General features: G+C 41.3%; 2 long non-coding RNA genes across 2 annotated transcripts in view; one reads left to right on the top strand and one right to left on the bottom strand.

The window, feature by feature from the left end:
- The window catches only part of LOC140635209 (uncharacterized), a 50,648-nt gene extending 43,346 nt beyond the window's left edge, over window positions 1-7,302 (bottom strand). The window contains exon 1 of the long non-coding RNA XR_012032581.1: window positions 7,066-7,302. This is a non-coding gene — a long non-coding RNA (uncharacterized lncRNA). The remainder of the gene's footprint in view (window positions 1-7,065) is intronic.
- LOC140635207 (uncharacterized) lies at window positions 1,677-22,628 on the top strand. Its single transcript, XR_012032579.1, has 3 exons — window positions 1,677-5,474; window positions 9,103-9,206; window positions 17,019-22,628. It is a non-coding gene; the product is annotated as an uncharacterized lncRNA (long non-coding RNA).
- The last annotated feature ends 2,797 nt before the right edge of the window (window positions 22,629-25,425 follow it).

Genomic DNA, 25,425 nt, shown 5'->3' with positions numbered 1-25,425 from the left:
TTGCCTATCTGCATTGTTGTTGCATGTCACAGAGGAACTCCATAAAGCTAACATATGACCCAGGTGTCAAAATATCATTTCAAGAAATAACTTGGAAATGAATTTTGATCACCAGGACACAGTCTATCCACTTAGCCCAGGGAGACTTAGTGCTTCCTGTGGCTCACTTGGATCTGAAAATAGCATCCTAAAGCAAATGTGGAGGAAGTAATTAATTGTGTAAAATAACACAGAGATTTTACCCTGAATTGCAGAATTGCCTATATCCCAACCCTATTGGGACTTTTATAAGAGCAATCTTTTCCCGTGGTGAGGAAATCTAAGCCAGCCATGAAAATGACCACTGGCCAAACTGTCCCTGGCCTAAGGAAATGGAGGAGGCAAGTCCTAATGAGACATTAAACATAGTCTTTCTTCTTTTCTTCCCCCATGAGCTTTTAAGTCTAAGGAACTGTCTCCTTCTCTTCCTCTGTCTTGGCCTCTTTCTTTCCTTTTCATTTTTTTTCTTCTCTAGGTTTAGGATCCTTATTCTACAACTTTTACCGTGAAGTTTTATTGACTTAGATCAGATCATCCCTAAGAGCAGGTTTGAATGGGGGAGACCTGGAAGAGTGTAGGAAGACGTTAGTTTTGCTTCAGTGAATGCCCTAGAGAAAACAGAATGGAAGAAGCATATAAAATAGTAACTATGATAATGAAGTTAATAGGTAATTTGATATTATATTTGGTGAGAACTAGGTCCTTCTGACACCAAGACTCTAGGAGTCTATAAAGACCACTACTACTCAGGTCACTACTACTGCTACTGCCAATACAAATGTTATTATTACTACTAACCATAATAATGAAAATCCATCTAAATTACTCCATTATTTTGTCAAAGTGCTTTTCTATTTTTAATTTTATTTGACCCTTACAAGTATATAAGGCAGGTAGGTAAACTATGGTATTATTATCCTTCACTTTGTTGACACTGGAAGCAGCTGGCACTCAAAGAAGCCAGTGATGCCACTCAAATGCACAGTCCTGAGAATACTCAGGACTGAACCAAGCCTTTTGATTCACTGTTTGGGCTCATTGCATTATACATTACTGTAAGGCTTCATTCATAATAGGATCTTTTGGGGAAACAAATTTTGAGGACCAATGGTTAAAGAGGTAGAGGAGGGAAAAGGCATACAAGGGTGAATACAATTACAGAATTGGAAAGGGGTTGAGCTTTCCCCACCAGAGGCTGTTTCTCCTGGGAGATACTTGGGGGCAAGAGAGGATGGGTAGCTGTTGGGAAGACCACAGGCCAAACTTTGCAACTATTTCTCCTGGCTCAGCATTCCTTCTGTGTGCTGTCAGCAAAAAAGGAACAGACAGAGGTGATGTTTTCATTGAAAATCAATTCGCCCAATGTGCACAAGATCACCACAACAAGGCCCCCAAATGGGCCAATTCCCTGCGATTTTCCGCAGAATTACCCTCCATTGGTCTTCACGGTCAACTAAGCTTATCTCTTGGAGAGAACAGAGTCCAGGGTGGCTGAGTTATACTCTGATGCCAACTGTAAAATTTCCTGTTGTCCTGACAGCTTGTGAGACATGCAGGGAAATGCGGCATGTGCTGGAGATGCTAACCAGAGTGTCTGACATCAAAGCATCTGAAGTCTGGTGCTAGGTAAAGAAAAGGATGAGTGTATCAAGCCTAGATCAGTTCAACTATCAGACTGCCAAGAGAAGGTTAAAGACTTTGGGGAGAAAAATAAAACAGACAAAAACCAACAAAAAATTCCGTTCTCCCTTAGAAAGAAATCACACAGTTTTAGGATGGTGTTGGCTGAAAACCTAGATGTCCTGCTGCCCAAACGAAACAAGTAAGGATGTCTGAATAGTCCTTTAAAGTCTACAAAGAACTTGTACCTGCAGGATCTTATTTGGGTTCTATAATATCCCTAGGAGTAAGTTATAAGACATTTTATCCCTGTCTTCCTTGTAAGTGAACTAAAACAGAGTCTAGAAGGTTTGTCCAAAGCCACAAATGAATTGGTTATGGAGTTAGGCCTTATACCAGGCCTCTTGACAGTTGTCTATTGGCTTTCACGCCCTCCCATGCCCTGGCTGTTTTGTGTCATGCAAACTAGTTCTTTCCTCCTAGTTCTGTAATATATGTAGTTAGTGACTTCTCATAGGGCACTGGATGAGGCATTGGCAGGAAGTCACAGTTCTTGATTTTCAGACATTGACTGCCAGACTGCAGTGCAGGGAACGTGTCACTGTTTTAAGAATGCATTCTGATGGAAGTAGGGCCAGGAGCCATGAAGCATAAATCCTAACTATCCAAAGGCAACTCACTCTTTTATGTGTATTGGGACCACGTCTACTAGCCCCAGGCCTCTTCTCAGGACTGCAGGTCCTCCTATTTTTTAGACATGGGCACACTCCGGAATTCCTGAATCATGAACTTATGCCCTTTGCAGCACTGCATTCTCTCCTCTCAATCTAGAACCTTATATACAGTTTGATTTTTCCAGTCTCCCTGTCACTACATTAAATAATTTATTGTTATTTCTCTGACTTTTGATTGATTGACTCTGTCCAAGTACCTTCCTTGGACCAATATTTTTGGCTCTACCTTAGACCTACCACACAGTTTCTCTACTCCTTTTTTCTCTGGTTCTTAGTAAATGCTTGACTTTTAACTGGCTAGGCCCAAGAACTCTAATTTGTTCAACAAATCCTTGTGGGACACCTACCAGACATAAGCCTGTGCTGTCTCAGCAATGTTTGGAGAGACTAGTGCCTTTATTCTTGGTCTTGCGAAGAGAGAAGACACTAAGGCATTTTATCTTAACATCTTGTCCTATTTCAGCAGTTCCAAAGCAGAATAAATGGAGCTGGATAGCATTCCCTACTTGGAAGGATGTTGGTATGACTGCTTAATAGAGTTGGAAGGAGGGCTCTGTTGCAATTCTTCATTTCCTTTGTCTATTATTGCAGGTTTTCATTAACCTTTGAGGTTTCTTCATTTTGTGGTTTGCATTTTAAGCATTTTCTGGTTTTGCAACTGCCTAGCAAATAATTCCTTTTGATCCAACTGTTTCCCTCAATTACTATTATATTTAACTCTTCTGTGAAATAGCAAACTCCACACCCCCTGGATATCTCAAACCATGGTTCCACCCATCTGTAGCCCTTATGGTTCAGGGTTTCATTTAGGAACTGAGCTCCATGTATTTGAGGAAATGGTCCAAGAATGCTCGATTCTGCTTCTCTCCCCAGCTGGACAAGTTCTCTTCCTTCTTCTAATCCTGACTGAAATGAAGAAGAAAGAAGGACAAAAGGGGAAGGAAGGAAGGAACATATATCTCATAGTATATATCATCCCCTCCACAAATCCTGCCTCACATGTGGATTTCTGCATTGTCCAATTTAGGATGATCTTTGACTCCCCTAGTCATTCAAATACTAGCACTTTGGGGCACCTGGGTGGCTTAGTTAAGTGTCTGCCTTCAGCTCAGATCATGATCCTGGGGTCCTGGGATTGAGCCCCACATTGGGCTCCCTGCTCAGTGGAGAATCTCCTTCTCCCTCTCCTGCTGTTCCCCCTACTTCTCTCTTTTTCTTGGTCAAATATATAAGTAAGATCTTTAAAAAACAAACACAAATATTAGCACTTTGTAAATTTTAGTCAAAGACAACCCTGGACAAAAATGTAAATTAGGCAATTTTAATTTTGGATTATAGTATTGATAAAATAGCTAATACTTATGGAATACTAATTATGTCTTAGCAATTATTTAAAAATCATTCATTATCTCATTTAATTTTTACTGCAAAAGTTTGAATTAAGGGTATTATGTTCGTCTTACAGAAGAGGAAACTGTGGTTTGAAAGATAATGTAAGTTGCCTTCTCAAGGTGTCACTGTTAGGAAATGGCAGAATGAGACTGAATCCAAGTCTTTCTTATTCTGAGGTCTTGGATTTCTCAGTATATTAATGCAAATAGATAGAGGGTGCCATTGCCAATTCCTGTGAGCCACCTCCTTACCTTGTAAATAGGTCAGGAGCCCTCAGTAACCCATGGCACTCAGACAAAAGGCCTGGATAAGGACCCTCTGTTGATCTATATGTTGCTTCTATCTAAAAATTATTTTCTCCTACTTTTTAGAGAAATATATCCATGGAAGTTAGAGTATTTTCTTCCCAGAGTCCTGGGGCATGTGTACCCCCCTTTAAAGACCATGGTCTCAGCCACAGGGAACCACTGAAGGTTATTCAGTGAGTGGCAGGCTGTGGAGAAGGACACTATCATGAAGGTTTCAAGAATGGGAGGGGTATGAGGTTTAATGGGGAGGGCAGAAGGCTGTTGGAGCTGTTTAGGCAAGATGTGGAGAGGCAGAGGTGATCTGGAGAGAGAAGGAGATAGCCAGGTGAGATTTTTGGAGGGTGAAATTTAGGAACTGTTGGCTGCTTGAATGCAGGCGGTACAGTGTATTCCTGTCAAGAATATTTGCATTTTAAGAGAGGCTGCCTGGGGGAATTGCAGGCTACCTCCAGGGCAAGAGGAGATGTATTTTAGGTAAGGGTTACATCATCCTGTTTGCTGTCACCTTTGCCTGAGTGCACCCTTGCCTGAGTGTACCCTTGCTGCTCACCTTGCAGAAGCTTCTGAGGGGTTTGGGGGGCTTGTAAGTCCAGCTCCTTGGAGAGCCAATCCCTGAGACCCACTGGGAAAGCACAGACCATTCTCATCCTGAGAGCCACTCAGTTAGGGAAAAGGATTAGCAAAGAATTAGAGGCTGCTTCCATGACCCTTTCTCTACTGCCAGGGAATTCTCTGTAAGGCTGAAGGGAGAGTCTACATACAGGGCAAATCCAGGTTGATTGTCCCCTGTCTCTCCTGTTAATCGCATACTTGTGAAATCATAGTACTCTGGAAGCCTCAGAATGATAGAAGTGATAAGAAATGACAGCCATGAAGTAGCATCCAACCAACCTCTACCCATTGCTCTAATCTAATCTAATCTAATCTAATCTAATCTAATCTAATCTAATTTGTTATCTAAGAGAGCAAGAGGTGGTCCTGTTCACTGTGCTGCTTGTAGCACCTAAAGTAGTGCCTGCCCTTCAGTGGGCTATCCACAGAGATTACTGCATAAGTAAATTAATGGACCAATGACAAAGTCTTTCTGTAGAGATGCTCGCTTCTTCCCACCTCAACATTTCCAAAGGCAATGTGTCCACTGTGTCCCAAGATGGTATTTTGCATTGTTCAATGATTATATTAAGAGCAAATTTTTCTTGTCCTTTAATAAAATATTTCTCCTTGTAATTCTCTGTGGTCTTGGGTTTGCACTGGAGGGACTCAGAACAAAGCTACTTCCTTTTCCACGTGGCACAGCTTCAAATCCTTGAAGACAGCTATTTTCCCACTGAGATTCCTCCTTGGGCCAACTCCAGCTGGTTTATTCAACCATACCTCTCAGGTATGATGTGGTTTCCAGATTCTTCACCCTCCTCATCCAGTCCTTCGATGAAAATCACTGGTGTATTAACAGGACAAGTCATCATAGTAGTAGCAAGTTTACCAGTAGCAACTTACATAATATTGCCAGGCATACTAATAATGTTTTCCACTTGTGTTGTGGTTAATAAAGGACTTTCACAGCTATTGTCTTATTTTACTCTCATGGTAACACTGGGAGGTCAATACTACAGTCTCTCACTTTACAGAAGAGGGAACTGAATATATCACTTGCCCAAGTTCTCATATCCAGCACTCTGCCTTCAAGCCAGTGTGCAATACTCTTTCTGCTACAACATGTCTTTTTTAATGTGTTGCCAAAGACTAAATACTCCAGATGTGGCCAGGAACACCACAAATCTTCATGGGAAAAGAAGAGAAGGCAGAAGCAAGAGCAAAGAGCTGCCTGGCATGGGAGGCAGGTGGTGTGTGAAGGGCTGCTGGGCAAGGCTGGTGCTGATGGCTGGTGGTGCCTGTGCATGCATGCTAGAATCCCAGGGAGTTTTCACTTCTCTCCTCCTTTCTCCCTCCTTCCATCTCCAGGCAGGCACCAGACGTTCTTCCCCTCTGCAGCTAGGGGGGAGCCCCCAAAGCAGGGCAGCTGAGGAGGTGCTCACCTGGGGCCTGCCGCAGATTCCTAGGCCCTCTCTGGGCACTGGGTCTTTCCCACTTCCCCTCTTGAGTCACCATTCTGTGTTAGCCCCTGGAGAACACTTTTCTGGATTTCCTCCCAGAAAATTTAATTTAACAAATTCATAATCCCTCTTTCAGTTCTCAAAACATACCACCGAACAGTGTTGGGCAACTGAATTTTCCTGCAAATTTCCAGCAGGTCAAAGCTTACGAAGCATAAAGCATATCTAACTGAACTGGACAGCCCAGCCTACCTGCGCCAGGAGAGATCAGCCCACTGTGGGCTGGATGTGCAGAAACACAATGTTCCCATTCAATGGGGGTTTCAAAGTGTTTGTTTCCTGGAATGGGGGCCAGCAGCCCAAGTGCTGTGGCTGGAAAAGGCCTTCAGGATTTATGAGCCTGCAGAAACTCTGTGTGCTGCTCATGTAATAAGAGGGAGACAGAACGTTCTGTCACCACGTCAGGTTCTCATGCACCAGGCCTTCTGGGAATGTTTCCCCAGTCTGAGAATTGAAGGCAGATGGAGGCAAGTTCTTTGGTTCACTTGCACCATCTTCTCTCCTTCTCAGATGCTCCTCAAATCCAGTGAACCAGGAGGTACTCGAAGAAGAAAGAGCACAAAGCAAACAAACACTGCCCAAGGCACAGCCTTCACACAAAGGCTATTCTGATGCTGGTTACCCCAGGCTGACACCTCAATGGCTCAACCGCTTAATGGGTCAATCAACAAAGACACAGTGATCATCCAAAGGGGCTGGGACTGGCATTGGAGAGGATGGATAGAACAAAACCCTTAACAGAGGCTGTGCTTCTATGTATGTGCTTACCTTGGGCATGAGTAGACACCCGCAAGAGTGGAAACAGTAAGAGACAGTTAATTATTAATCAGGACTAGATCCCCTGGCGTTAGTGCCTACCTGCTCCAGGTGGGCAGAGGAGCAACTGCTTTCATCTGGTAGAACAAAGGATGGGATTCCAGAGGCCAGGGGGCTTTACCTGGACTGGAAAACTAGACAGAATGGAAACATCCAGGGGCCAGGAAGAACAGTCCAAAGACAGTTGTCCCCTGCTTTTCAAAAGTTTGTGTTATATCACTTGGCTTCTATGAAAGCCCTATGTTAGCACCTGTTTTTGCTAGCCGAAAGAAATCCAAAGAGGATTTTCGCTTTTGTGAAAAGAGAAGTGAAATGCAAAACTAATATTCATTGTTTTACAGCCATCGGTTATGGTTGCAGAGGCAGCACACACCCCGAGGCGTGCAGGCGGCCCCAGCAAGCACACTCAGCAATCTTGGCATCAACTGCCAAGGCTTTAAACTGTGTCCGGATGCTTTGTCTTGATTGATTTCTGTGCAGCCATTAACAAGATGTGTCCTAAGTTATCAGAAAAGTCTCAGAGAGGTTATTTTTGGGGTCTGGGAACACTCAAACATTTCTCCGTATAAATTAATGGTTAACAGCTTCTTCACTTTCAGCTGTTTCAACTTACGAACAATTTCACAGGAACACCTTGCTTTTAGATAGTGGGAAACCTGTAAATACAGCCTAATCAAGGAGCTAGAAGCCCCAATGACTGAGGGCCCCTGAAGCATGGCATGAATGTGAATAGGGTAGGAAGTTATAAAAATGAGATGGGGATTATTGTTCCCTCTCAGGAGCTGAGTAAAATGCTACCAGGCAACTTTCCTAATGAGCTGAATCATGTGTACACAATCTGTGTTTTAACTTCCTGGTGACCAACAATTAAGTTAGTCTCTGCCAGGGGCCAGCACACTCTTTCTTTGAGGGTCAGGCAATAACCATTGCAGGCTTTGCGGGCTGTATGTTCTCTGTTGTAAGTACTCAACTCTGTGGCAGTGGGAATGCAGCCACAGACAATATGTTAATGAATGAGAGGGGCTGGGTTTAAATAAAACTTTATAGATGGATACTAAAATTTGAATTTCATGTAATTTTCATGGGACATGGAATATCATTCTTCTTTTGATTTTTTTTTCCAACCCATTTGAAAATATAAAAGCCACTCTTCGCTTGTAGGCCACACAAAATAGGCAGTAGACTGGATTTGGCCCACCGCCATGGTTGCCAACTCCTGGTCTAGGGAGAAAGAGTATCGCGCTAGTGGCAAAAAAAAAAAAAAAAGGAAGGAAGGAGAGGAAGATGGAGAAAAATGGTATTTATTAAGTACTGACATTTACCTCTCTGTGAGTTTAGAGTCATTTGCTCTTTGCTTGCTTCACATAGGTAAGTGGTTCTTAAAAAGAACATCTCTTAAAAATATTAAAAAGGAATGTATTTTTTTAATTAAGCCCTGCTGATGGTAATTCATAGCTACACTGGTTTGTGAATGTTTTATCTCAATTACGTTAGCCATCATTGGCTACACTTTCCCTGAGGGCCAGCACCTGTGCTATGGCCACTGTATTTATATTGGCTCCCACAGACTTTTTTATGGAGTGGGCCTATGGTAATTTATTATTGTGTTGAATCAGCAAATTTGAGAGTATTCTATGGGCACAGTACTAAGTATTAAAGGGAACACATAATGAAAATATAAGACTTGGACCATAAACCATAAACCAATCTCTCTGGAATTTTGAGTCCTGGTTTATTGTTTTTAAAATGTATCATAAATGCTCAGCAATTTCAGCCCCAATTTTCTTTCTTTTTAACATAATGATGCTTTCCTATTTATTCACTTCTATTCCCCACTGATCCTTTCTTCCTCTTTGGTGACACCTTCCCACACCAGCCAGTTTGATCTCTCTGTTCCATGATCATAGCACATGCATAACTTACAGCATGTTTGCTTGTATTTTCTTCCCCCTATTTATGACACACACCAGAGGTTGCCTCTTCTTTGCCCTTTCCAGCAGTCTACATCCACACTCTAAGATCAGGCTTGGGACCTATTTTCACTTAGATACATTCTTTTTCTCCTTTTAACTCTTCCAGTACTGGAGTCCTGGCCTGGTCATTTTCTTTCATTTTGCATGTCAGATCCACAGATGAAGGTGGAGACAACCTTAACTTGTGAGCAGAGATGACTTCTCGGCCCGGTAAGTTCTAGCCAGTAGTTAGCACGTGGTCACTGAGACTATACTTGAGAATATAATCATGCCAAACCCTTGTATCATTAAAATGACAATTAGAGGGGCACCTGGCTGGCTCAGTCAGTGGAGCATGCAACTGTTGATCTTGGGGTTGTAAGCTCAAGCCCCACATTAGGTGTAGATATTACTTAAAAATGTTTTTTCATCTTTAAAAAACTAAAACAGTAAAAATTAAAAATAAAATGACTAGTACTAGAGAGAATAGGGATAATAGGATGGAGAGAGAAGATTCAAAGAGTGGGTAAGGGAAATGGGCAGGAAATCTTAGAACACATACTAACATGTTTATTTATTTATTTATTTTTTAAAAAGATTTTATTTATGTATTCATGAGAGACACAGAGAGAGAGAGAGAGAGAGAGAGAGAGAGAGAGAGGCAGAGACACAGGCAGAGGGAGAAGCAGGCTCCATGCAAGGAGCCCTACATGGGACTCAATCCCAGGTCTCCAGGATCACACCCTGGGCTGTAGGCAGCACTAAACCACTGCACCACCAGGGCTGCCCACTAACATGTTTAATACAACAACAAAACACAAGATGGAGTGATGTGGAATTAGAAAATCTGTCCTCACCCTCATGTCTTTCTAGAAGTTCAGGGAAACTAATTTCAAATAAAAATTAGAAACGTATCAACTTTTAAATCTTTTAAAATCTGTTACAGTAAAAAAGAGAATTAAGAGATAAGAATGAAAATATGCCAGTAAAACATGCCCACAAAACAAAACTCCAGGCTGCTGTTTCAAAATGAGCTAAAAGAGAGGAAGAAAACATTACAAGATACAAAAAAAGAATAGCATGAATTAGAAACCCTGAGAAATGAAGAGACAGGACTCAGGGACAGATTTGAAATCAATAAAAACATGTCACAAATGAAAATGAAAGCAGAAGGAATACCAGTGCGAATGAACACAAACAAAAATACCTGAAGAGAAATCGAAGGTTAAGTGGAGAAAAACATTTAAAAGAAAAAAGCAGTAAAGCAAAGAGAGAAAAAAGGATGTGTGATAGCGTGACTAAAATTGGAGCTACACAAAAGAAGATCCTGGAAGGTAACAGGAGTCATCGAAGAAGAAAACCAAAGCCAAGAAGCAGAGTAAAGAATCCTAAAAGATAGGGTTCAGAAAAGCTTTCCTTAAAAAAAACATTTTAAGTCACATATTTAAGAGAATAGTGACCAACACCTAAACATATTCTAGTAAAATGATTGGATGTAAAGAAAAAGCAAAAGCAAGGGACTTACAAGGAAAGAACATTAGATCATAATTTTCAAAAGTAGCATTTCATGTCCGAGGAGACAGAAGAGCGTCTTTGAAAGACTCAGGGAAAGAAGGTGCGAGACATGAATTTTATACACAACAAATAGACTTTCAAGTGTAAAGGGCACCACCAACCCATTGACCTGCAAGGACTCAGGAAATTATACTCCCAAGAATCTTTTCTTAGGAATTTGCTTGATTTTGAGCTTCAGACACCAAAACTGACTGAATTCCAGTGATGAAGTATTAGATAGCTACTTTTAGAACTAAGATTAAATGTGTGTCAAAAGAGAACAAGTATATGTGTTATGTTCTGAAACTGTGGACAGAGAAGAGCAATAAAGATGGGAAGAAGAGAAAAGCTCAGTCCATTTTTTCCCACTTTTTAGAAAATCGTATTGATGATGGCATTACGTTGTTCTACTGAGACTGTGGTATACATGATGTCGAGTAGAAAAAGATGAATAATTATGGTTCATAGATTTTGTTTGCCTTTACATCCTTAAGATTCTTTTTTTAAAAAAGATTTTATTTATTTATTCATGAGAAACACAGAGAGAGGCAGAGACATAGGCAGAGGGAGAAGCAGACTCCATGCAGGAAGTCTGATGTGGGACTCAATCCCAGGACCCTGGGATCAGGGCCTGGGCCAAAGGCAGGTGCTCAACCGCTGAGCCACCCAGGCATTCCTGTCCTTAAGATTCTTGATATGAAAGAAGAACGTAGATGTAAGTTTTAGTAAAAACTCTTCTGATTCAGATTCAGGAATTTGATTTAGAAGTATCAGCATGAACACACACACACACACACACACACACACACACCCCAAGTTCATACTGATATTTTCACTTCAAATCTATTTTAGATTATTTATCTATCTATCCCTAGTGCTTAGAATTTGGCCTTGAAATACCATTTCTCACTTAAAAATGAAGCAATGCAAAACAAGAGCTCTTAGAGAAATGGCTTAAGGTCTGGACAGAAAAAATCACAAGATGAGCTTAGAACATCTCATCACATCAGAATGCCAAGAAGCTATCAAAGCCTACTAGGTTATATGAAACTGCTGGGGTTAGACAAAAAGGATTTAGGAGCCAACTTGAAGAGACTCCAACTGGCCACAGATGGGCCAATTTGAGCTTTAATAATGAAAATCATTGCAATGGAGTGAAACCCTTCAAATATGTTTAAATCCTTGAGTTCAAAATAATATTTAACAAGACCAGTTGGTCACTTTTGGAGGATGATAGGAAGGAAGCTATTATCCAGAAAATAAAAGGAAGAATTAAATACTTCTTTTACTTTTCTTATATAAACTGTACCACCAGGTGACTAAAGAGGAGACAAGGGAAAGCACCTCTTTATAAAACCATGCCAACTCATCAGTGGAAAGTAATGATGTTATTAAAATGTCACCACTTTTCAAATCCTAATAAATTAATAGCTCTAGGCATTGAGCATCAATAGCTGTTAACATTGCAGAGAGACAAACAGACATTGTGTGCCTCTTGAATGGATACAATTCCACCTACAATCTTTTCTAAGGGATTAGACCTGAGTCCAGCTATTTCTGGATATAGCTCTGGATCTATTGCCAATTTTCAGGGAATTATGAGGACAGAGGAACATGTTGAACTATACCAGGAGTATGCAGCATCCATATTGTGACATCTCTGCAGGTCAGTAGCCAAGGTTCTTCAACAGGACCGTGGAAAGAAGAGTATGGATGAATGGGAAAAATGTAGATTCAAAGAGATCTAAACGACGTAGTGAGTTGAAAAATTGGGGAAGACTAGCTCTTCATGTCTAGGAAGGTACGCTTGGCTGATGAAACCATAAAGAAGTGCATTGAAGTGATTTCTATAAAAGTCAGGAGACTTTTGGAGGAGGGATGGGCTGAGTTGGGATGTGGATCATGGAGCACTTCTAGGGTAGCTTAATAGTTTCTATTTTTTGACCTGGGTGGTGCTTATAGAGTGTTTACCTTACAATGATTCAAGAAACCATATTTGGTGTGGTTTCTGTATTAGTGTTTTATTTTACAATAAATAGTTTTAAAAAATAAAATGAAATGTCCCCAGAGACCTAAAGAGTTTAGAGAGCCTTTGGGAGCCTCATGGGTATTTCTGAACATGTACATTTCCTTGGTCACCATGAACACAACAGTGTATAACTGACATTCTCCTAAGCCAAAGGCTCTCACTTGGGCAGAAAAAGAAGCAGAGTCTCTTCCCCTAGCTGTGTGGGTCACCACCACTCCATGCCAGCCTCCATGAAGATGTTTGTGCCTGGATGGGTGTGATAGGGTAGAAGGTGGTGATGGAAAAAGCAACAGAAGGTGTGTACATATGTTGCTGTATCGAGGAAAATTCACTTACTTAAGAGCAATACATTTTAGTGTTTTGAGTCAAGATAACAGTAAACTATTAGGCACAAACAGCTTCTATTCAGATTGTCACATATATTGCAGGGAAATAAATATTGGTTTGGAGGTACAGTGATAATATTCACAGGCACCAGCAGCCCCCATTTATCCTCACCAGTGGCTCTCCATGTGCCCACTTCAACTGGCTTTGTCTGTGGCACTTTGTCACTCTCCCTCACCCCTTCCAGGTGAAGAGTTCCTTTCTGAGCTCTGAAGTCATTATTCTTCCCTCCCCATCAGCTCTAGGACATGGGCATGCTAACCATGGTGAGACTTGAGGAACACCAAGGGCGTGCATGGTAGGACCAGAAAAAGATCAGACTGGGACTCCAGGCTGGGTTCCATCATTAATTAGTAAACATGTGAATATGGCTGATTCATTTCAGCTCCCTGTGCTCTGTTTTACCATTTGTAAATGGGACTTGAGCTATAATCTTTCTAAGGTTTCTTCCAAAATAGCAGTCTATTATTAATTGAAACAGTCTTTGGCATCAAGAAAGAGAAACACATTACCAAGTGTGACATCACCAAGATTATGGTCCATTATAGAAAAGTACTTGGCTAAGAGCTAACATGTACAAGTTCTAATCCAAGCTATGCCTTTAATAACTGTGTATTTAAAAAACAAGTCCTTTATCTTGTTGAGCCTGTCTCCTCATGCTAAAATGTGAATAACACTCATGTTTTAAGACTTTAAATGTAAGTGAAAAGAAATTACAGCCTAGGAAAAAAAATATTTGCCAGTCACATACCCAATAAAGTCTTATGTTTAAGATATATAAAACATTCTCAAAATTCAGCATTAAAACAAATCTAATTAGAAAAGGGGCAAAATTCATGCATAGACATTTCACTGAAGAGGATATACAGATGGCAAACGCATGAAAAGATGTTCAGCATTATTAGCCAATATAGAAATGCAAATTTAAACCACAATGATTATCATTGTACCTATCAGAATGGCTAAAATGGAAGGTAGTCAGGGATCCCTGGGTAGCTCAGTGGTTTAGTGCCTGCCTTTGGACCAGGGCACGGTCCTGGGGTTCCGGGATCGAATCCCACATCGGGCTCCCTGCATGGAGCCTGCTTCTCCCTCTGCCTGCCTCTCTGCCTCTGTGTGTGTGCGTGTGTCTCTCATGAATAAATAAATAAAATCTTTAAAAAAAAATAAAATGGAACAAACAAACATCACATGTTAGCAAGGATGCAGAGAAACTGGATTATTCTTACATCGTTGGTGAGAATGTAAAATGATATATCCTCTCAAAAAATCATTTATCATTTCCATTCAAAACTAAAAATGGACTGACCATATATAGCCCATCAATCAGAGTTTGGGACAATTTTTCCAGATAAATTAAAATTTATTTTCACACAGTTACTTGTATATCCATGTTCATAGCAACTTTATTTGTAATAGCCCAATGTTCTTCATTAGAAATTACCCAAATGTCCTTCAATGGGTGCATAGTCAAAAAACCCCAGTATACCCATTCTGTAGACCACTACTTAGCAATGAGGTGAAACCCACTACTGAACACATGCAACTTAGATAAATCTCAAAAAAAATTATGCTAAGTGGAAACAAAATGCCAATTCGATAGCACAGGTGTAAGTCAACTACTCTGATACTGTGGTATACTGGAATTAAACAATTGAGAAATGAATGGCAGATGATGAGAACCAGGTTTTTCTCTGTTGGAGTGGGAGGGTACAGATAAGCAAGAGAAGAAGGCTAGAATGATCATGTGATAATTTATTACAGTTAGAGATACAGTTTAGACTCATGTTTAGCTTAATAGAGATACAGATGGTGGCATATAAAAATATTTATATATAGTGTACATACACAGGTTAGTATATACATATATATTTCCTTGCTTTGCCAGCTGAGAGGGCCAAGTAGTAATGGCACACCAATAGCGATATGAAAACCTAGTGCCCATATCTTGGCTTCTAATACCATTCTTGAATAAAAGAAACTTAAATTCTTAGAGAAACGATTAATTCTAGGACTGGCACAGGAAATATACGAGATGAGCCTGGAACATCTTATGCCATCTTATAAGTGAAAAAGTGCCACCAACTCCCACCTTCCCCCAACAAAAAAGTTATGCACACACAATGATGAGGATATGTCAAAGTAATATAGGAGCCAATTAAAAGAACTCCCAATGGCGATAATTCTAATAATTTAAGCAACAAAATAAACCAGTTGGTATTAGAATATAACACAGAATATAAAATCAATATCCATGAGTCCATATTAATATAAATCAATCATTGAATAAATGGGTATAAAAGACAAATTCTATATAATTTCACTTACAGGAGATATCTAGAGTAGTCAAACTCAGAGAAACAGAAAGTAGAATGCCAGGAACTGTGGAGAGGGGGCCATGGGGACCTGCTGTGAATGCATAACAGCGTTTCCATTTTGCAAGATGAAAAAAGTTTTGGGGATGAGTTGCACAACAATGTGAATATACTTAACACTACTGAAGTGTGTGCACTTGAAACTGGTCAAGATGCTAAATTTTATGTCATGCATTTTACCACAATTAAACTTTTTACAAAGATTTTTTTAAAAAGACATTTTTGGAAAAACTGGTGGAAGCTGAAGCCTGTATTTCAGCTAATAACATTGTTCCAAGGTTAATTTCTTAATTTTGGTAATTGTACAATGGCTATGTAAGAAGTTAACATGAAGGGAAAGCTGGGTGGAGGCATTAAATAGAACCCTGTACTGTTTTAGCAACTTTTCTGTAAGCCTAAAATTATTTCAAAATCAAAAGTATAAAAAAACCACTCTGTGCATAAGAATTTCAAGTAATTTATGTAGATACACAGCCCCAAAGGAGAGAAGGATAACTTCATTTCTTAAGTGTGGGTTCCATGTAGTAAGTTCCTTCCAAGGAACAAATTATGAAAAAGGATGAGGGGTGGAAGCAACTTGCCAGCCAGGTGGTCAAGGTTAAAATCAGCAGTGATGTCTTGACAGTATGTATACTTTACCTCCGTGGTCATCCTCTCAAAAACATATGACCCCAATCTAATGAGAAAAACACCAGATAAACCCAACTTAAGGACACACGTAGCCAATACTCCTCAAAATGGTCAAGGTTATTAAAAAGTAAGGACAGTCTGAGAACCTGTCACAGCTAAGAGGAGCCTAAGGAGACATGACTAAATGTAATGTGGTCTCCTGGAGAGGATTCTAGAACGTAAAAATGGGCATTAGCTAAAAACTAAAGACACTTGAATAATGTATAGTTAATAATAATGTAATAATTTGTTTTATTAATTGTGACAGATGCCACACTATAAGTAATAATGTTACTAATAAGGGAAACTGGCCTTATTACAGGGTTTGCGGGAACTCTCTGTACTATCTTGGCAATTTTTTTGTAAATCTACAACTGTTCTAAAAATAGACCCTATTTTAAAAAGGCTACATATTGTACAATTCCATTTATGTAATATTCTTGAAATGAGAAAATCGTTGAGCTGAAGTACACATTAGCGGTTGCCAGGGATTAGGATGGTGAGGGAGGGAGTGGTCAGCAGAGGGAAATCTCTGTGGTGATGGTTTACTGATTGTGGGGGTGATTACACAGGGCTATCCATGTGACAAAACTGCACAGATCTGTACGTGTGCGCACACACACACAAGTGAGTTCATATATAACCGGTAAAACCTGAATAAGCTCAGTGAACTGTGCCAACATCAATTTCTTGGTTTTGTTATCATACTGTGATTGTAGGGGATGTCAACATGGGGTTGGGGGAGGCAGTTGGGAGAAGGTTGTTCTGGACTTCCGTGTACATACCTGAGCATCCTCCTGTGAATCCATAATTATTTCAAAATGAAAGTTCCCAAGGAGACCTTCTGAGGCATCAGATGTCTACCTGCTTAGCAAGTGATATTCACAGGGATGTGAATCTGAAACTACTTGATGTTTGCACAGGCTGGTGTCTGGTTGTATTAGGATTGTCCAGAGGAGGAATGGAACCAATAGATTATATTTATATACAAACAGAGAGGAAGATAGAAAGATAGATTGATTTTTTTTATAGGAATTGGCTCACATGGTAATGGAGGCTGAGAGGTCCCACAGTCTGTCATCTGTAAGCTGGAGACCCAGGAAAGCCAGTGGTGTCCTTCGGTCCTCACTCAAAGGCCTGAGAACCAGGGGAGCCAATGGCATGAATCCCAGTCGGAGGGCAGAGGATGAAATGTTCCATCTCATCAGTAAGGCAGAAAAGGAGGTGAATTCCACCTTCCTCCTCTTGTTCTATTCAGGCCCTGGTGGCACTGGATGAGGCCCACCCACAGCCGGGAGGGCAACCCACTTAACTCCGTCTACTGATTCAAACACTAATCTCACCTAGAAACACCCTCACAGACACACTCGAAAGAAGTGTTTCACCTGGGCATCCTGTGGTCCCTCAGGCTGACACATAAAATTAACCATCACAACTGCTTTCATTGGTTTCTTACAACTGTCTAGTTTGGGGATGGATTTAGGGTCTTCTGGAGTAGTATTAATGAATGCAGTGAGGGAAAACTTGGGAGACAGGTCTTGGGGGTTTCAGGGGCAAGGGCAGCATGGATGGTCTGAGAAGTAGCAACAGAGATCATCTCTACGTTCCAGAGATACACAGATCTCATTTTTTTTTCTAAGCTTTTGTTCTTACAAAAATGATTTTGCGAGAATGAGAAAAGGATGTCTATCTGGTACAGATGCCAGAGCAAGGGCACAGAGCTTGACAAGCAGTGTGCAGGCTGGATTTCAGCTCCAACTTACTTTCTCAGCCAGGTCTGCTTGTGCAGAACACAACCTCTACAACCAGACATGGTAGCTCTGGCTAAGGATTATACTGTGTCATAGGTGGTATTATTAAGAAAAGTAACCAAAAGGATGGTTTGAGAATTTGTAGGTTGTAGTCATGAAACTTCCCAGAGGAGGTGGGGTTTGAACTTTAAAAGATGAGAAGTTGGGCAGATAGAGAATGGGAGCAGGGGGTTCATGATCTAGATTTGCTTGCATAAAATTGAGTGGTACTTTGTCTTCCTTACTCATCCTTGTATCTTGGAGGACTTGGCAGGGTGCAGATAGTGAAAGAAAGATGGAAAAAAAGGAAGGGAAAACTTGATTATAGGTCCTCATGATTCTTTTTTCTTACCACTGATTTCTTCTATACCCTCACATCCTTTGATCAGATCAGGATAGGATAGACTATGTTGAGGTGACGACCCCAACATGTCATTGGTTGTACACAATGATGGGGGTTCAATGGAAACTCAAGGTGGGACCTGTTTGGAAGGCACCAAAGTGACAGCATTGGATACTCTAGACTGCAGATACCCTTGAAAATTTAACCTCCCATTCGAGAGTAAGCAAGCGAAACTCCAGTAAGTTTTGCATGTGGGCATAGAACTCTTCAGTGACCGGGCAGAAATACATCCCAGGTCTCTTGATTCTTGTTTTATTGCTCTATCCACTAAAAACAGGAGAACGAGTTTTAAAATATCAGTTTTAAAATATCAAGCTTAGTAGTGACAGAAGATGTGTGGCTTCTGACTCTTTGGAGATTTTACTATTTCTAATTTGTTACTCTCCAATTTAGCATAGATGAATGTCAATAACACTTGGAACCTGTTTTTCCTTTAATTAATTCTGCAAATAAAAGCCCCCATGACACACTTAAGCCGAGTACGGCCACACTGTATAGCAATTAGAACCCTGGATGTGGGCATTTCCCATAAAAGTGAAGGTGTTACTAGCAACAGTGGGATGCATACCACTGTTTGCCCCCTTCTTGACCCCTTTCGCACTGGGTCATTATCTCATCTAACCTATGAAGAGCCTTCTGTGACCTTGGGCAAATCCTTTAGCTATTCGTATCCCATTGTCCTCACTCTCTATCACATGTGTGACAGGTTAAAAATTTTGAAGTCATAACTGATTTCCAATATGCCCACTCTGCTACTGGTGTCCTTCCCCAGTACAGGCAGTGTGGCTGGTTTGGGCTCAGCCCCTCAGAGCATATATTCAACAGCAGAAAGCAGAAGGGGAAAAAAATGAAAAAGACTTTTTCCCCCTGGCTTTTCAGTTTCAAATGCCTAAAAACTAGGGATGTAGAAAGGACTCGGGCACAGAGAAACAATTTGGATGGAAGGCGGAGCAAGGTTTTCCAAGTGACCCTTCCTTCCTCCCCCTCTAGATTAGAAAGTGGAACCTTTAGGCCTGGAACTACGATTCTGCTCTGCTGGTGCAACAGGGGCTTAAAAATTAATAACGTTGGGTTGCAGAAAAATTTAACGATATCTATTCCTTCCACTCATCTGTTTGTAGACTGAGATTCATACCAGCCCCATGTGTGAACCCATCTGACTTTCCTGAGAATCTTTGTCAGCACATTGCCAATCTGTGGCCTGATTAAAAACCTCCAAAAGATGGGCCAATCCATTCCAAGGCAACAGCTTTGTCCCTGCTGGTGGGAAGAGATTAGGGGTACTCTGGGAAGTCATTGCTGATTTCAGAAATACCACTGGTCTAATGAACCCGAGTTAGAAAGAGGACTCTATAAGGCTTTAAATTTTCCTGGTTCAGTGCAAGATAGTTGGCAGAGAGGGAAAAGAGGGCAAATTCTACTTTGTTAGGAGTTGCTGACTAAATTCTCTGAGTCTCGGGAGGCTACCTATAGCGCTAGTGCTCTGACCATCCTGAGGCTGCCCTGATAATCTCTCCTGACGACTTCCATTCATTCCACCAGACTTCTGTTATTCCACTGTGAGTGCTACAAATACTGAATGTTTCAATAAATGTCACAGCAGGTCCGATTGATAGTTAGGGATCAGAGCTGCTCCTGGTATTTCCTATGTGCCTTGTTGGCTTTTGGAGGTGGAACATCCGATTAGACAAAAAGAATGAAAAATAAATAACTATATATATGTTTAACATACTCTCCAAGTGGAATGTGTAAATTATACTTTAAAAGGGCCTTAAGAAACAACTTGACTCTAAACACAAAATTGGAACAGAGTGGGAAGAGAAGAAAGTGCCAGCCTGGGGGCTCCCTGCTTCTTCTGAGACCCCATCACTCTTACCAGTTGCCACATTTCACTTAGAACTGCTAGTTCGCATTTCACACAGGCCTGTAAGTTCCTTCAGAACAAGGCCTTCTTGCTTCTGGCCCTTGCCCTCGGGGTCTTGTTCAGACTGGTAGACTTTGGCTAGGTGATCCATAACTGTCTGTGGTTGATTAAATAGCCTTCCCTATCACTGCAAACTTTAAATCCAGCCAGGGATCTATCCTTCAGATACCTGACATCTTGGGATATTTAGTAAGAAAGCATAATCCCCATCCATAATGTTCTAAAAATTTAGGACAGGATGGGTCTCCAACATTATACAACAAACTTTGATTGCTTTCAGCAGAGGTCTGACTGGTTCTTTGAATCAGCCGTTGGCTTTATGTCCAGGTGTAATATATTCCGAACAGTAACCCAGTAAATCAGACTCAAAATCTTGCACCAAATGTACTTCCCAGATTCATGCAAAAGGCAGAGGTTTGGTTAGAATTTTCTCAATGATTCTATATCCAGTTTGTGTGAGCAAAGACCCCCCAAATACTATTAAACTCCTTAGTGATGTGAACCAGATGGAAAATAAAACAAAAGAATTCACAACTCATGTTAGACTGAATTGAATGTCTTTAATTTCACACAATGAATAACATATGAATAGGATTAACTTTTTTTTTTTAATAGTTAAGTGCTCTATACTGTGCTAACCTGATCTGGTAGCGAAAAAGACTGAGCTTTCTTTTAGAAAAAATGTTTAAAACCCAACATCTAAGACCATGGAGGAGCATGACAGTAAAGCATGCCAGATGTATCTACGCCTCAAATAACAGCAAGTCCGTGTTCATTTTAAATGTACAAAAATGCTTTATGAATAAAAACTGTTACAAAAAGAACATTTCAAACAATGTACAATTTTCTTGCCTCTATATTCAATAAAATACAAATACATTTTTTGTTCTAAAATATGTTTACATACAATCAAAGTAGAACATGCAAATTACACTTTAAAAAAGGCTTTTAAAAACCACTTATGAATACAAACTAAAAATTAGCCAGCACGACTTGTAAGACAATCTTGTGCCCCATTTTTTTCTTTTGAAATATATATATACATATTTAACACATCATGTGCATTTATTATTATTTAAGAAATAGATTTTTTTAAAAAAGGAAGAAAAGAAAGACACCAACCTAGGTTGGAACTGCCCTTCTGTGTTGACCGGTGGCAGCTCTTCTCAATCCTTCCCCCCCTGTAGTGTTTATTATACCTGGGGAAGTGGGCAATCGAAATCCAGGAAGTTTCTTCCTTGGTTGATATGTGCTTCTAAGACTGTTCCCCAAATGACCGAGTCCCATGGGAGAGAAGACTCATCAGTGGGGCGAACTCTCCAAGAAACAAGAGGCAGAGGGAGCCTTTTATTGTGGAAAGAAACTTTAAAAAACACCAAGAAAATGCTACGGTATATTACAGTTTGAGTTTCTAGGCACTGTGATGACATTATCTGTAAGCTCTGGCATTTGGACCATTGTGATACTATAGGGTAGTGTTGAGAATAATGTCTATATTTATCTACTTTTACATGATGAGAAGCACTGAAAATCCTGCAATGTAACACTTAAATGGCTTTTGAGGCATTTCGGCTTCTGCCACCCCGTCTCTCTCCATGCTACAGTTGGCATTTAAAGGCTTTGGAAATATATGTATGGACTTTAGACAGTTCCCAGGTAAATCTTCCTAGTGGTAGGGAAAAAATATTCTCCAAAAAACTCATTATCTGGATATTATTGGGTAATAAGCTGTAGGAGTGGGATTTTCTACTAAAGTACTAAAAACCAAATCCTTTATGATCTGCATGTAGTACATCACCTTATACTATAATTCTGTCACCACTTGCTTATCATATTTATAGAGCCAGCAATGTGCAGAACACAAATTCCGACTGCCATCGAACATGGCCTCCCACTCCGGACAGCAGCCAAGTTAGCATGCTAATTCTCTGTCAGCCCTTAGTCACCTACTCTGGGCTGTCAGTGGCTGTTGAGTCCCGGTCCTGCCAAGTCACACACCAGCTCCTGACATGCTCTCCTTTCTTTTGACCTATCTTCCTTGGGTTGTAGCCAGAGCCATGCTATTAGACGAAGTTAGACTTCGGTATCTTTCATTTGAGATGAGGGATTGAAAAGCAAGTGGCTCCTTGGCCACTTAGGAAGGTGGATCAGAGACCCATCATCACCTTCAAGGAGGGTTTTTCATCTCGATTTCATCCTTTGCTCACCCTTGATCAGACTCCCTAAGAGTGGGTTCATACCTGCTTGCTGAAGGAAAGTATTCCAGGGCGGGGGGCGGGGGGGCACAACAAAACCCAAGAGATTGCTCATGAAATAACTTGTGGGGGTGTTTATGGAGTCCCCTGCATCCCAAATGACATCACCTCTAAATGAAAATAGAGCCCCGGATGTCAGTATTGACTGGCTAGAGACTCCTCGATCTGGGTCAAGATTGCTGGGTTCTCATCCTGGGTCTGAGCCACTGAGAGGTGAAACTAGACTGGCCCAGTGTTCAGCCTGGACAGGAGAGGAGAGGCTGGTGGAAAGGCGTTAGTTAGAGAATAAAGAAATGGTTGTACCAAGGAGATGAGGAATGGAAGGTATAAGAAAAAATAACGTGACTCTGAAGTAGAGCTGGGCAAGTGAGAGAGGAAGCTGGCAGGTGCCAGGACTTGCTTCCACCTTCCATGGGCTATTCAGCAGGTCTCACTCTGGGTCCTCTGCAGTTTTCTAGTCTATTCTTAGGGGTCATAAGTGTAGAGGATTTGAATTTAACTCACATGACAACTGTAGAACTGAATTTACATAGAAGCGACAAGCCTGCTGTATCCCTCCTGGAATACTTTACATTGGTTTGGAAATTCTAATGTATCCTTAAGTTATTTGAAATTTCTCTCCAAATAGAGGTTAACGTCAATTAGGGTTTGGGTCCTACATTAAGAAGCTTAGAGAGTGCCAGCTCATTCTTTTCTGCAGGGAGATTTCGACCACTCACAGACTTGGTTGGGGAAATGGTACTCCACCACCAGAAGGAGGAAGGGCAAAAGAAAAGAATGAAGGACATGATTTTCAAAGTCCGACAGGAGAGAAATCCCTTTATGGGTTTAATTGGAATGAAAATGGTTGCTCTTTCATAGCAATGGTGGGGTGAGCGGGGCTAATTTAAATCTTCCTCTCCGGTGACTTCGGAACCACTCAGACATGGCTTGGGAATGGCAAATTGAAAGTGGCTGGTTTGATTTTGCTGTTCGACTTGTGTGAAATGCCAAAGGTCCACCTAGGTCACAAATGGAAGTATCTATGATATAAGCTTTAAAGTACAGGAGAACGCATTTCTTTAAACTTACATATTGCTAGGATTAAATGTGACTGACCTAGTGGGTAGCAAACGATGTTAAGTCCAAGGTGACAGTGCAGAATAGGATGACTCTGTGGGTAATTCCAACCAATTGTTGGTGCCATGACAGAGCAGTGATGTTTGCGAGCATATTAACTTGGGATTTTAAAATTTACTCCCATAGATACCCCATCCCTTATTCTCCTGCGTTCCCAACAAAAATCCATCTCTCTCTAAGGAAAGGGGTGTTGTGTTCTGAAGTGGTAATACAATTTCCAGCCAGTCCCAACTTCCTGTAAAGCAACTTAATTTGGAGGTAAACCAGATACTCTAATTCCCATTAGAAAATTGAATTCTGTCTCTCAGTGTCTCTCTTTTTATAATCTACCATGCCAGGTGTTTGATGTCTTGGGGAAGGTAAGGGGAGGAGGAAGGGAGGAAATTGAAAATACTTATTTGAAATTTCCACATCTGACTTTTAGAAAAACATCTACGGCAATGGAATAACTTCATATTCATTCTGAGTCTTCTTAACATGTTTTACTTGAGTTGTGGAAATGGGTGATAGAGATGGAATATCTGTCCACGCTAAACCGATGGCTAGAGTACAACTTGGATGAGAAATGTACAGTTGAAATTGACCATTTAAAAGACGATTTGTCACACACAGTTTGCATCCATGCAGACTGATAGTTTTATAATTACATTATGTACAAAAATGTTTTAGTTTATTAAGGCAACCACAATTTGGATACTTTGTCCAAGGTGGCTTGATACAATTGGAGTGGCGATACCCTTTGAGCATTTTCTTTCCTTTCTTTCTTTCTTTTTTTTTTTTTTTCAGATAAGAACACTTACTCCCGTTTGCTTTTAAGAAATAATCATCAAGGGATAATGGACTTACTTTATTGTCTTTTTGTTTGCTTTTTTTCAACGACCTATGATAGTTATTTGTATGAGAATTCACATACCAAGGCATTGCTAGACGTTTGTCTTTCTGGTGGGTCTGGGGTTTCCATTTTTGGTGATTTGTCAGTTATTCCATTTGCTGTGGATTATTAAAACCATTTTCGTCTGCCTATTCTCTGCTGATATGTTTTAAGTATAAAAATAACCTGGTTGACACCCCGGCCAACATATCCTCGGCTGCTCGAAATCACTTATTAAAAAGGCTTTATCAATACTGAGTATCTGTCTTACAATGATTGGGATTCAAAGCCAAGTTCCTTGGGACAGCATGCCAAGGGTGAACATGAACAACACGCAAAAAGCCTACATTATTCCGGTGTGTACCAAGGAAAAGAAGGCAGCAAGTAAGTTAATGAAAAGGTATGTGGAAGTACAACGGGACAAGGAAAACTAGGAGGAACAGACTACGCTAAGTATCCGTGTGTGGTACAGAGGAGGCAGGCGTACGGAAGGATCTGGACGCATGTCTACGGTTGCCTATCACTAGAACTCCACCTTCTGATGACGAATCCATCTGAGCAACTGTATGGTTAACGGAAAGATTCAGGTCACCTGAAGATGATGTTGGTGCCCCCAAAGCCTAGAGCCGAGCTCGGAAAACCAAACTAAAAGGCAAAAAGCAATGACACGGAAATGGGTTACAACAAAGCCAGTCGAGAAATCTGCAGCTTTTCCTCCCCTTGGAATGTTTCCTAATTGAGGATGCTTCCCTTTCCATTTTCGTGGCCGGCGCGCGCTCGGGGCGCGGGCGGGCGGGCGGGGGCCGGGGCCGGGGCCGGGGGGCCGGGGGCGCGCCGCCCGCTGTCTCCTCCCCCGCGGAGGGTCCAGCCGCCGCGCGCGCGGTCGGGGCCGCGGTGGGGCGCGGACGGGCGGCTCCGGCGGGCGGGCGGCCCCCTGCTCGGCCCTCCCGAGGGCTCCGGAGGGCTCGACCCCGGGAGGGCGTCCCGAGAGGAGGGCGTCGGCGTCCCTGCGGCGCGGGGGGCGGCCCCCGCCCCGGCTCACGGCTCCGCCGGCGTGCGGGTCCCCCCGGCGCCGGG

Source organism: Canis lupus, chromosome 6 (assembly GCF_048164855.1).
Source record: "Canis lupus baileyi chromosome 6, mCanLup2.hap1, whole genome shotgun sequence".
In the NCBI taxonomy this organism is placed as follows: domain Eukaryota; kingdom Metazoa; phylum Chordata; class Mammalia; order Carnivora; family Canidae; genus Canis; species Canis lupus.
The sequence above is the reverse complement of the archived record's forward strand: the minus strand, read 5'-3'. Positions and strand labels throughout refer to the sequence as shown.